This window comes from Vigna unguiculata, chromosome 1, assembly GCF_004118075.2.
Source record: "Vigna unguiculata cultivar IT97K-499-35 chromosome 1, ASM411807v1, whole genome shotgun sequence".
Lineage (NCBI taxonomy): Eukaryota > Viridiplantae > Streptophyta > Magnoliopsida > Fabales > Fabaceae > Vigna > Vigna unguiculata.
Window position 1 is genome coordinate 10,937,637 of NC_040279.1, and position 12,690 is coordinate 10,950,326.

At 32.0% G+C, this 12,690-nt stretch overlaps 1 long non-coding RNA gene across 21 annotated transcripts; it reads left to right on the forward strand.

Moving 5' to 3' along the window:
* The first annotated feature begins 273 nt into the window (after positions 1–273).
* On the forward strand, positions 274–10,153 carry LOC114185903. Of its 21 annotated transcripts, none has more exons than XR_003604942.1 (16): positions 274–563; positions 1,270–1,363; positions 2,040–2,196; positions 2,315–2,371; positions 3,422–3,474; positions 3,571–3,897; positions 4,327–4,582; positions 4,689–4,906; positions 5,167–5,513; positions 5,604–5,746; positions 6,412–6,853; positions 6,988–7,053; positions 7,885–8,697; positions 8,846–9,225; positions 9,328–9,502; positions 9,619–10,153. It is a non-coding gene; the product is annotated as an uncharacterized LOC114185903 (long non-coding RNA). The 21 variants fall into 21 exon arrangements; XR_003604919.1 differs by having other exon boundaries at positions 275–563; positions 5,604–5,762; positions 6,479–6,853; positions 9,328–9,518; positions 9,619–10,137; XR_003604915.1 differs by having other exon boundaries at positions 275–563; positions 9,328–9,518; positions 9,619–10,137.
* The last annotated feature ends 2,537 nt before the right edge of the window (positions 10,154–12,690 follow it).

The window sequence follows — 12,690 nt, forward strand, 5'->3', positions numbered from 1 at the left end:
TGATATTTAAATAACAATACTTTTATAATTAAATACATTTTGGTATAAGTACACATGATATTAAAAAATAATTTAAATAACATTAGTTTAAAGTACCTTGATAGAATAGAAAGTAAATTAATTCAAAGTACATCATGTGAAGTGGATTGATTGAAATAACAATAGAAATAACAATAATTGAATATAAGCATGTATTAAATTGTCCCGGTCAAAACTTTCAATCACTCTTACTCATCATGTATATCAAATGAAACACTTGTATTATACATTATATGTTTTTGAGTTAAACTATCATTTTTCAAAGAGAACATTATGTTTTATATTTAAATGGCCTGAATCTTGCATTCGTTTGACTCACATGGTTATGTTTATTTTCAGGTGCGTTTTCCATATTTGTGGTGCGTTTGACAGTAGTTTCTTAGAGGATTTAGTATGCATGGTGTATGTGTTGCGAATTCACGACGACTGCTTCGATGGTTAGAGCTTCCTTCACGTTAGCAACTGCTTCGAAGGTTCATGATTGCTTCAATTTCGCGATTGTGCCTTTCCCTTTCAGAATCATGGTACGTATCTATTTTTTTTCTCTCTAATGTAATTGTAAGTGTTTTGTTTTAGTATAGTAGTAAAATGAGAATTTTCGAATATGACTTAGGAATGAGTTATTTATGTTGTCTTCGTCACTGAAATATTGCAAGTGAAGCTAATCAATTTTGTTGATAGTGTCTTGGTCAAAATCTAAAAACTATTCAAAGCAGAATCTGCACTTAATTGCAATTATACTGTTATTCAGATTCGGTAAGGTGTTCTCTACGAAGCTTTCCACCACAATTTATTATATGATCAAACGAAAAAAAACTCATTCCTGGTAATTTGTTTTAGATATTATTTAAAATGTACTTCGAGTACTTCTTTTGTACTATCGTCCAATTGTAATGGTAAAGTTTAATTGTATAGTAATTGGTTTAAAAATCATGTATGACTCTTTATATTAGATTGTTGTTGTAGCTGTACCTAGTTTTTGGTACATATGTGTTGGAATGGTATGTTTAAAAGCTGACATAGTTTATCGGTTGAAACAAAAGAACAAGGAGAACTTGTCTGGTCAATGTGCTAGACGCTACCTTATTCACTTTTCCCTATAATGTGCCTTGAGTTCATTATAAATATCGGCTTGTTTAGGAGATATGTGCTTATTAGTTTTTTTGGTTTGGTTTCCTCTGAATTTATAGATCTCTTATGGTTGGAAAATGACCCCAATGCAATATTCAGGTAAAAAGACTGCATTGATGGATTCCTTAGGTCAATTGAGAAAGATGGTTCTGATGTTTTCATTGATTGGTTGAAAACTAATGAGATAAAACAAGTAAGCATTTCCTTTGAAATTGATTATTCGTTACTGTATATATTTTAAACAGAAAAGTGCCAAGTTATTAAAGTAACTAATGTTGCACAAGAGGCTTTTCCCTTTTGAAACAGGTGGTCTAAGACTTGTTTCGATCTTAGGGTTGATTATCGTGTTATAAATTTTACTTTCTAATTATGATTTTATTAGTTATATATTTATTTTCTTCACGGGTCAAATCCTTGTACTTTTATATTAGTAACAAATATCTTACTAAGTTAAAATACTTGAACCGATTTTTAATAATACAGAAAGAAAATTATAGGATTAAAAGTCACATTATGAAAATCTACAAATTAATACTTACTGATAGAGGGATCGTAGCTAAATAGATAAAACTATAGGGACAAAACCCCCAAAATTTATCGTTGGGGTCAAAACTCAAATGAAAAATTGAAAGGATTAAACTTTGCTCTAAATCAACATATTAAAATCTCTTACACCATTAGAATAAGGCTTCATCCATGGTTGTGCTTCAGTCAAGGTTAGACCAACTGGAGTTGGCACGCTAGGCATAATTGAATGCACAACATACACAGTCTCTCACTGACATAACGTGACATAGTGGTTTTCATTATGTGTATTTTTCTGGTTTAGAACAAATGACAATGTATTGACTTACTAATTGTTTTCAAAGTTCTATCTTGCAATTAGGACCAATGACATAACTACATTTTCAAGTCTAGTTAAAGAGAATTAAGAAATGCTCCAACAGAGAACAGCAGACGAGTCAATCCCTCTTTCTTAGGTTAAAGTTGGTTAAGAGTACGGTATAGTGGTTATAACTTTTACTGGTAATTATTCATTCACTCATTCTTCTATTCTACAAGACTCTTCCACCTACACACTAATTTCTTTTCGGAATCGTATGCATTGTTTATGCGTCTTCAAGGTGCTTTCGTTTCCTCGCAGGAGCGATTTCGGCGTTGCTTATGACGCATGGAGGTGAAGACGCAGTTGATGACGTAGGTGCGCGACAATTTCTATCTACTTTGCTTTTTATTTCCTTTTGTTAACTCTGATACATCATGGAGTTCCAATTTTTGACAGCGCACTTATGGAAGCTAAAATTCTTTTAGACGTTAGGAAAGAAGTTAATCATAACTTATGACCGCATTGCTACATTGCTAAGAGAGGGAAATACAAGAATATTGCAGGAAGAGAAAAGTGAATTCATAGTTGTATTTTTCTTAAAATTCTCCTCAATCTAATGTGTAATAGTGGATTTTTCTCTGTTTTACTGATTTACATAACTTTTTCAAAGAGCACTTTCTGAATGTGAGAGTGTATGGTCTCTGGATCACAATATGCTCTGTAGTAGAAGCCCCTGGCCATTGTGAGGAATGAATCTGAAGAATTTTGGAGCACCAATTGCACAAGTTCTAGCATGTCTGATTCTATTTGAGGGGTAGTCATGCATGTTATCCTCTTGTCTCTACCACTATCATGTGCCTGACAATGATTACAGAAGTAGGATAATTCAGGGTCTGGAATCTAATCTAAGCATAAAGATTATTCTTAATTTAAAGATACTCAAGCAGATCTTATGTACCAAGGAGGCAAGAATTTTAATTTTTTGGTTTGAATATGTTTTTATTCTTAAAAATATGTTTATGTTAGAATTCATTTATTAAGAATAGCATTTTAATTCATCATGAAAGGAAGTATAATCTTAATCGTTGAAAAATGTTTAGATCTGAATTTTATGTAATGGTATTATTTTCTTAATTAAACATCTTAAAATATTATTCAGTGTTAAATGGTAGGCTGGTGCTAACATATATTCATCCATGATTTGGTAAATGCATATTGTTTGCTATTTTGTTGTTACAGAACAGAACAAACTATTATTTTTTGCTATTATCTTTTAATGCTTTTTAGACTAGACTAACCACAACAACCAGATTAATTTATTCTCCAATTCTAATAATGTAATTAAAGAAATTATCTTATGTGTTACTTGAAGATTGTTGATTTTGAAATTAGTACTACAACTGATGAATGTATGTTGGAAAACAGGATGAGGAAGGATGAGGAATGTAGCAATTGTAGCTCTCTGGCCAACGCTTTAAGTGATGACAGTTCATATATTATTTGTTTCTATCAGAGAATTACTTTTTTCTATCATTTATTTCTAATTTCATTTGTACTTAATTTTTGTGTACAAGGTTTCTAAGGAAGCTGGTTTTGGGAGGAGCTTATTTGAAAGATTGAGTTCGTTAGGTTACCAAAAGTCTCTCCTAAACGTGCAGCACAGGATGCACCCAGAAATAAGTTCTTTCCCAATTTCGCATTTCTATTGCAACAAAATTCAGGATGCACCAAATGTGGAAAGACATGATTATGGGAAGACATACCTCCAGGACCAATGTTTGGTCCTTATTCCTTTATAAATGTAGTTGGAGGTAAAGAACAATTTGATGATGAAGGAAGGAGCTACAAAAATTTAGCAGAGGTCGCAGTTGTCATGACAATACTAAAAAATATGCACAAGGGTTTGTCTTCTATTAATATCTTCGACAGTAATTTCTAAGATCTTTTTATTGCCTTTTTATTATTCTTTCTGTCTTTGGTGCTAGACCTTAGATGGCAATGCAATAACACGTCCTTTTAGAAAAAACATCTGCTATATTTTAGTCTGCATTTCTTTATTTGACAGAAGTTCTGAATAAAGGATTTAGATCGTTTATTCCATCGTTATATTTGATTACCGGTTTTTAACTACGAAATTCTACTTGTCCTGGTAGTATTAACTAAAATTAATAATTTGATTCACTTTAGTGTGAAAAGATTAACTTTATTATTTTCACTTGTATATTCACTGATTCAAGTAGACAGAAACAGAAAAAGAAAATAGAAAGACAGTGCTTTTACAATCCATGCTGTCTGAATTTGAATAAAGGGCTACCTTTTCTTTGAAGCAGCATGGCTGACATCAAAACATGAATTCAACATCGGTATTGTGACTCCCTATGCTGGCCAAGTTGCTGCAATTCAAGAGAAACTTGGAAAGATTTATGAAAGTGATGATAGATTTAATGTCGTTGTGAGTTCTGTTGATGGTTTTCAAGGAGGGGAGAAGGATATTATCATGTTATCAACTGTAAGAACAAGCAGTAGATCATCTCTTGAGTTCATTTCCTCTCCGCAGAGGACTAATGTTGCTCTTACAAGGGCTAGGTACATCTTCTGCTATTGACTTTTCTATTTATTGCGGTCTAAATTACTTGTTTCTTATAGGGTATCTTATTAACTGAAAAACTGCATTTGGTTTGATATCTTGCAGGCACTGCTTGTGGATTTTGGGGGAATGAATGGGCGATTATAAACAATGAAAATGTTTGAAAGGCTATAGTGCTTGATGCCAAGAACCGTAAGTGCTTCTTTAACGTCGACCAAGACGAGGAAATGGCGAAAGCTATATTAGATTCCAAGAAAAAGGCATATCAGTTTGATGATTTGCTTGATACAAATAGTGTCCTGTTCAGGAGCAAATTATGGAAGGTATATTATACTCGTTCTTTTATTAACTTCTGATTGTTCACTGATACTTCTACAGTTCTCACATTTTTCTTCTTGGATTGCACTGGTAATGAGTTGTTAGCAACTTATCCAATGTTTATTTTCATAATTATATCTTATTGCACAAAAGCATTTCCTGAAGTAATCGATGTTTGATATTTGATAACTCATTAAAAGATTATTGAAATAAATCCCTGTTATTTGGTCCAAGTTTACATTGATGCCAATGTACGTATGTGCAGGTTTATTTTAGTGATTCCTGAGGTCATTCAAATGGCTAAAATCTGAAGTGACCAAGAATAGGGTTATCAACCTTCTTGAAAGGCTTTCCAGTGGATGGAGGCCTAAATGGATTAATGTGGATTTGTGTTGTGAAACATCAACTCAGATTTTGAAGAAGTTTAAGGTTGAAAATAACTATGTTATTTGTTCAAGAGAAATAGTCAAAGGTTCAAGATATATTCAAGATATGGGACATACTACGTTTAGAAGATATCCAACAGTGGGCCCAACACTTGGACAAAGTGTTCAGAAGATACACTGATGAATATATTAGGATGTGCAAAAAGAAAGGAACAAATAATCTTGTGTGAGTTCTTTCATTTACATTTATTTAAAAACGTTTAAGTTCTTATTTTATTAACTGATAAGGAATTTGGTCTTTTCCCATTGTGAACAGGAACATAGAATTTCCATTGAATTGGCCACTTTCAGCCAATATCCAAAAATTTGAGAATGTTAATAATGATGAAAATGATCGAGATGAAAATGGCAATGATGATACAAATGAAGCCGAAAAAACAAGGGTTGAGCAGCAAGAGTGTACGTTGTTGATTAAGTATTGTTCAATGTTTTCATTTACATTTGGATCTTCCACACTTCATTGGTGGTTTTGGATTATGAATATGATTAAATTATAAGATATAAATAGGTACAAAAATTATATCTTATCATATGGTTACTACATGATTTTCTGCCCTATTTTGTATAATGATGTAGTGATGTAGTCAAATGATGTTAGGTGTTTTATGACTTATATAGTAATTCATTTTGGAGTAGTATTATATTTCATATAAACATTATATTCTATTTCATGTAAATATTTGATTGAATGAGATTTGTTTTCTAGATGTTTTGGGTAATTATATACAGGTTTGGTATGTGGTAGGAAGCATAAACGAATTTTTCATAAAAAAATAATAATCACTTTTTATACCGGTTGAGGTCATACTTGGTGTAAAATGTGTAATTTTTTATACCGGTTGGAACTAAAATCGGTATAGTAAGTCATTTTTTCTTTACATAACTTTCCATTTCCAAGAGGGCTTTCTATACTGGTTTTAGAAAATGGTATAAAAAATACCTTTTTATACCTGTCATGGAACCCATGTAGAAAGATCAAATCTTCTATACCGCCTACATCTATGCCGATAATAGAACCGGTATAAAAAGCCTTTTTTAACCGGTATAAAAAGCTTATTTTACAGATGGTTGCTTGGTGTTTCCTAAGCTAAGGGAATTATATGCATGTGTTTGTGGTGTATGGACTTGAAGGACTAAGTCCTTAGGATCTGGGATGTGCTTGACTTGAGTCGCGAGCAAGTAGTTCGTGATGTGTGGACCGCATGCGGAACGTGAACAATTTAGTTCACCGGAGGTACTCTCGTTGGGATGAGTGAGCGAGGGAGTTCATCTCATGCTCAACTTGAGAATGCTATGAGTGAGGGAGTTCATAGTAGGAAAGGCGGGTATGCGTGTCCGGGTCCAAGCGAGGAGTTCGGATGACGGGCGAGGGAGTCCGTGAAGCAGGACTACAAGCGGGACAAGCTTGTAGGTTGGACCACGAGCGAGGAGGGTCGTGGAAGCACAGGAAGTCCCAAGATTTAGAGTACATGCATGAACTCATAATGGTTGAGTATGGGAAAATGGGTAATTTTGTGAAATGATAAATATTTATAATTTTGCCGGGTGGGATTATTTCATATTTATTTTTGTCCTTGTACATAGTTCACCCTATCTGTTTGTGTGTGGCAATGATCGGGTAACTTGTTATCCGGGAGCAGATGATGTTGCAGGGAAGCGAGGAGATGCTTAGTTACGGGGAGTGAGAGCAGAATACAGGGGATTTTGTATGAAGACTTTTATTTAATTTTTATGTATTGATTACGGTTTTCATTACTTTGGTTTTTTTCTTATTTGTAAAAGTGAATTATGAGAATTTTAGTGAATATTAACTTTAAAGGTTTTAAATTTCATGCATTTTTAGGAAAATAAATTGATAATAAATGAGGTATTATTTATATCAATTGTTATTTTATTTATTGTTTTAATCAATATCCTACGGGGATGTTACACATCTCATTTAAAAATAAGACATATTTTAACATGTAAAATTCACACACATTTGGAGTAGTTGTTCATTGTTTTTTCATTAACTTTCCAAGTAAATGATAGTGACATTTTTTAATCCAAAGAAAAAATGGAATCAACTTATAGTTTAACTTTTATGAGTACAAATTATAGTTAATGATAGCAATAGCAATCAACTTTAACTTGCTGATGCTAATGATAGTGTTTGGAGAAATAAAATTATATTGCAAGTTTTAACTTCATCTCCTGGTGTATTTTGTTTCAAGAAGTGCTAACATTACTTTTGTTAACTAAGGAGCAGAAGGAATGGCAATATATGTAATTAATCTTAGAGAAATTAAATACACGTGGAACCAGACAGATGTTAACCAAGACTCTCTGTAAATTACTTCTTTTGTTTGATATTTTCCAATTGCCCACCTATTATGAATTGATTAAATCTTTGGTCACTGGGGCATCCTCATTTTCTTCAATTATAACTTATAATACTTTGTCAGTTTTGATTAATCTTGCCGCCTCTTGAAATGCCTGATGAATTCTTGAATTTAATTACTACTGTCTATACTGACATACATTTTTACTGTTACAAGGGAGGAAATGGCCTACTTATGCGGCTGTGAAGCTTAATGTGGTTCTGTCAGGAGCAACATGGCTAGAGCCTAACCCTTTGCTGATTCGGTCTTTATCATGAGGCAACTAACTACACTTTATTTCGCTTCAGATAAGTCGTGCACATGCATTAAATGATTTGCTTGTGTTATTTTGTTTCATTCAAGACCAATGATTTGGTTTTGTACCACACCTAACCAAACTCGACCAAATAAGTAAACGATACATATATGTTAAGGCGTTCAAGTAATCAGTCTAGGCCGAGTTGGTCTAAGCCTTACCAGATTAAACCGATAGCATAGACCGTCGAAGAAAGTAGTCGACCTAGGCCAACTACTCCAATCTACTTAGTAAAATTGAAACCCCACGTGTTCAATAGGTTATAAGGGCCTGAGCCAAGGCTCAGGTCCACTTACAGCCCAAACTAGAGCCCAAGCCAGGGCCCGGCCCATGACATAACCAGACATAATTAATGTTCTATAAATACACGTGGACCCCAGTAATTAAAGATAAGCATTCATTAATCACTGATTTGACCTTTCGAGAGTTTTGACTCACTTGAGCTTCAGACTCCCTTTTGCCGGTAATCCCTTTTGGGTCCAAACCGACATGTACCAACCGAAAAGATGTCAACTGAGGAGATAACGGACTACATGGGTAAGGTGACGCTTGTGCCTAATTTATCTTGTTTGTTCTCTGCAGGAACAATTTTACATCACAGATTGTCAACATGTTCGTACACCGGTGGCATTGGCTGGGTACAGTAACCATACATATGCACTACTCCAATAAAGGTAGTTAAATGCAACCCTACATGGTTAACTTGCAGATTTACAAACACTTTAACAATGGGGAGTTTCTCATGTCATTTTTTTTTATACCGTGAGATTTCTTTACATCAGGTAACATACAGGTTGAATTTACATACATTTTTTACACCAGGTAACACTCCAGTTCGATGACTATATTGTGCTTCATGGACACAAAGTTGATCATTCACATGGAAACTTTTTGATGCCACCACCACTATCAACTCAATATGAGAGTCCCCGTTCTAGAGAATTGTTACCAAAACCAATATTAAGAAAACCTTCTAAGGTATCAAAAGCGAAGGACAATGACTGTAAGCTATTTGGGATCCACTTCATACTACACATCAACAACGCACATATGAAAATGACCCAAAGTCTGAGAATTCAAGAGGATTGAAACCAGTTGATGTGTTGATTGACGACCATGAAAAGCCTACGCAAACTTCTCACCCACATCTAAAAGATGTTCAACCCAAATCTAGTAGTGGTTCTGCTAGAAGCTGCACTAAAGTAAGTCCCCCTTTCTTATTTCTGATTTTATCTTGTGAGCATCTATAAATTTTGCAGGAAAACTTTAATCAAATGCTTATTTTATTTTACTTTTTATTTTAGGTTGACAAGAAAGGGATTGCACTTGGTAGGTCGGTGGACTTCACAAAGTTCAGTGCATATGATGAATTAATTGCTAAATCGGATGAGCTATTTGAATTCGAAGGTGAATTAACCTTTCCTCAAGATGTTTGGCTTATTGTCTACACTGATAATGAGGGCGATATGATGCTTGTTGGTAATGATCCCTGACAGTAAGAATCTCTAATTGCACTCCTTTGGTTTATTCTATACTTTTTATTTTTTATTTTCTTGAAAATGACGTGTCATGCTGCATAATTCTATTTAATTCAGGGATTTTATTGCTATGGTACGAAAAGTTTATATCTATCCCAAAGAGGAGATTCAGAAAATGAGCCCGGGTACCTTAAGTTCAAAGAACGAAAACAATCAATCGGCTAGTGAAGGTGTAGACGATCAAGAAGAAAATAAATGTCAGCTGAATAATTCAGCTTCAGAGGCTTGATAGTTCGTATAACTTTTGATTTCCATAGCTTCCAGGAAAGTTCATAATTCATCATGTTCCCCCATATATGGATTTTGAATCTAGTTTACTAGAAGAATCATACCAAATGAAATGTGTTGTCTTGTGATACAGATTCCCAACTCGAGTGTTACCTGATGTAAAAAAAAATGTATGTAAATCTAATCTTTAACAATGGTGAATTTCTTAGGTACACATATAGGTTGGAACATATGTTACCTGATGGCACTTATATATTTATGTACGGGGTAAGAAGTAGTCATTTAAGGAATCCCCGTATTAGTTTGAAGAAGCTTCAATGCTAAATGGAATGATGCAATGAAGGATGACCTCGTTATTATTAAATTCATAAACTAGACACACCCGCGGTTACAACAATCTACTAACTTTTTTAAAATTTGGTTAACATAATTTTTTGGTCTCAATTTTTGTCAAGTTTTGTTAAATAAGTTCTAATTTTGGTTGTGTTCAAATAGGTCCCAATTTTCGTCAATTTTGTTTAATTGGTTCTTTTTTTTTTTAAATGTCCACGTGTCAACCCAATAATGTGTCACGTGTCAAAGTCAAAGTTATATATTCAATTTGATCTTTATATTTGTTATTTTTGTTCAATTTAGTCTCAATTTTGTTTAAAATTAACCAATTTTGTCCTTATCGAAGATGTAACCAAATTTAATTTTTATATCAAAGTTATAATGATGTGAATTTTAATATATTATATAAAAATATTTAATAAAAAATATGAATTTTAATATAAAAATTAAATTTGGTTTCAATTTGGAGAGGTACCAAATTGGTTTATGTTAAAAATTGGGACTAAATTGAACAAAAAATCAAATATAGGGACCAAATTGAATATAGAATATTGATTTTGACCCGTGGTACGCTCTTAGGTTGACACATGGACATTTTAAAAAATTTAAAAAAAAATTAAAAAATTCAAAAAATCAAAAAATTCAAAAAACCATGAAGTGACATGTGGCGGTCACTATTCATGGTTGTTAATGATTTAAACGGTGCTAGTAAAAAAGTACTCAATTTAACAAAATTGACGAAAATTGGGACCTGAACATAACCAAAATTAGAACTTATTTGACAACTTTACGAAAATTGGGACCAAAAAGGTATTTTAACCTTAAAATTTTTAGACTTTTTGGCGGTTACAACTGTTGCAAAATTTTTAAAAGTTTTAGACTTACTAGTGGTTCCAATCGTCACTAACTTTCTTATTAGACTTAGACTTACTTTAGTGGTAGTTATAACCGCCACCAAATTTTTAAAATTCGTAGACCTCCTACCGTTAAAAATTAGTCTAGAGGTGGTTAAAATCGACTTTAACAATTTTAGTGACGGTTATTCTGGCAGTTATAATAAACCGACATTATGATGATTTTGTGGTACCAAACTCGGTGGCAGTTAATTAATTGACGAAAGAAAAAATAGTGGCGGTTAGAACCACCACTAAACAACATTAAATTGACGTTAAAATTCAAAATTTTAATAGTGATTATTATCAATATTGTTATAATAATAATAATAATTATTAATATTAAATGTTCTTACTATCATTATTATTAATATTAAGGTTAAATTACTCTTTTGGTCTCTCTATTTGTTATGAAATTTCAGTTTGGTCCTCAAGTTTTTCGTTGTCTCAATTTGGTCCTCATTTTCTTAAAATTAACTCAATTTTGTCTTCACCATTAACTTTGACTAGATGGTGTTAAAGTCAACGCTACGTGTCAATTTCAGATTTTTTTGAATTTTTTAAATATTTTTTTAATAAATTTTTATTTATTTTTATATTTTACACGTGTCACTTCATAGTTGTGCCACGTGTCAAAGTGACTCAATGGTTCCTATATTTGTTTTTAGTTTCAATTTAGTCCCAATTTTTGTAAAAGTGAAGCAATATTGTCCCTCCTGAGATTGACACTCAATTTAATCTTTGTATACAACTTATGATCATATTCTTAATAAAATTGACGTTTTTATTAAATATTTGTAGAAATATTTTTAAATAAGTTTTTTTTTAGTTTTATTATTAAACAAAGTTAAACCCCAAACTTAATTTCAAAAATTAACAATTTTGTCATCATATATAAAGACATCAAGTGTATCATATTATACAAACTTAGTGAAGATTAAAAATCAAATAACTTGTCACACATAAGTTTACGAACTAAATTTCAAGTTTAAAGCAAAACCAAAATCTAATGTTTTATATAGAATTTAAAGTTAATTTAAAATATTTATAAAAATATTTATTAAAAACATTAATTTTAGTAAGAATATCACCATAAAATTTATAAAAAAGTAAATTTAGTTTCAATTTAAGGAAGGACAATATTACTTCACTTTTTACAAAAATTGGGACTAAATTGAAACTAAAAACAAATATAGGGATCAAATTGAGTCACTTTAACACGTAGCACAACTATGAAGTGACACGTGTAAAAAATTCAAAAAAATTTAAAAAAATTCAAAAAAATCAAAAAATCAAAAAAATCAGAAATTAACATGTGGCATTGACTTTAACACCATCTGATCAAAGTTAACGGTGGGGACCAAATTGAGTCATTTTTAAGAAAATGAGGACCAAATTGAAACAATAAAAAACTTGAGGACCAAACTAAAATTTCATAACAAATAGAGAGACTAAAAGAGTAATTTAACCTAATATTAATAATATAATTATTATTACTATTATTATTAAGGATAAATATGTTTTCAATTCTTAAAGTATTACGTAAAATTGAAAATGGTCCTTGGTTGAAACTTTGATATTGTTTGGTCTTTGTACTTTTAAAAACATTAGTTTTGATCCCAATTTTTCAATGACATTAAAGTTTATCCTAGGCCAACAACGTTTCAATTTAGCA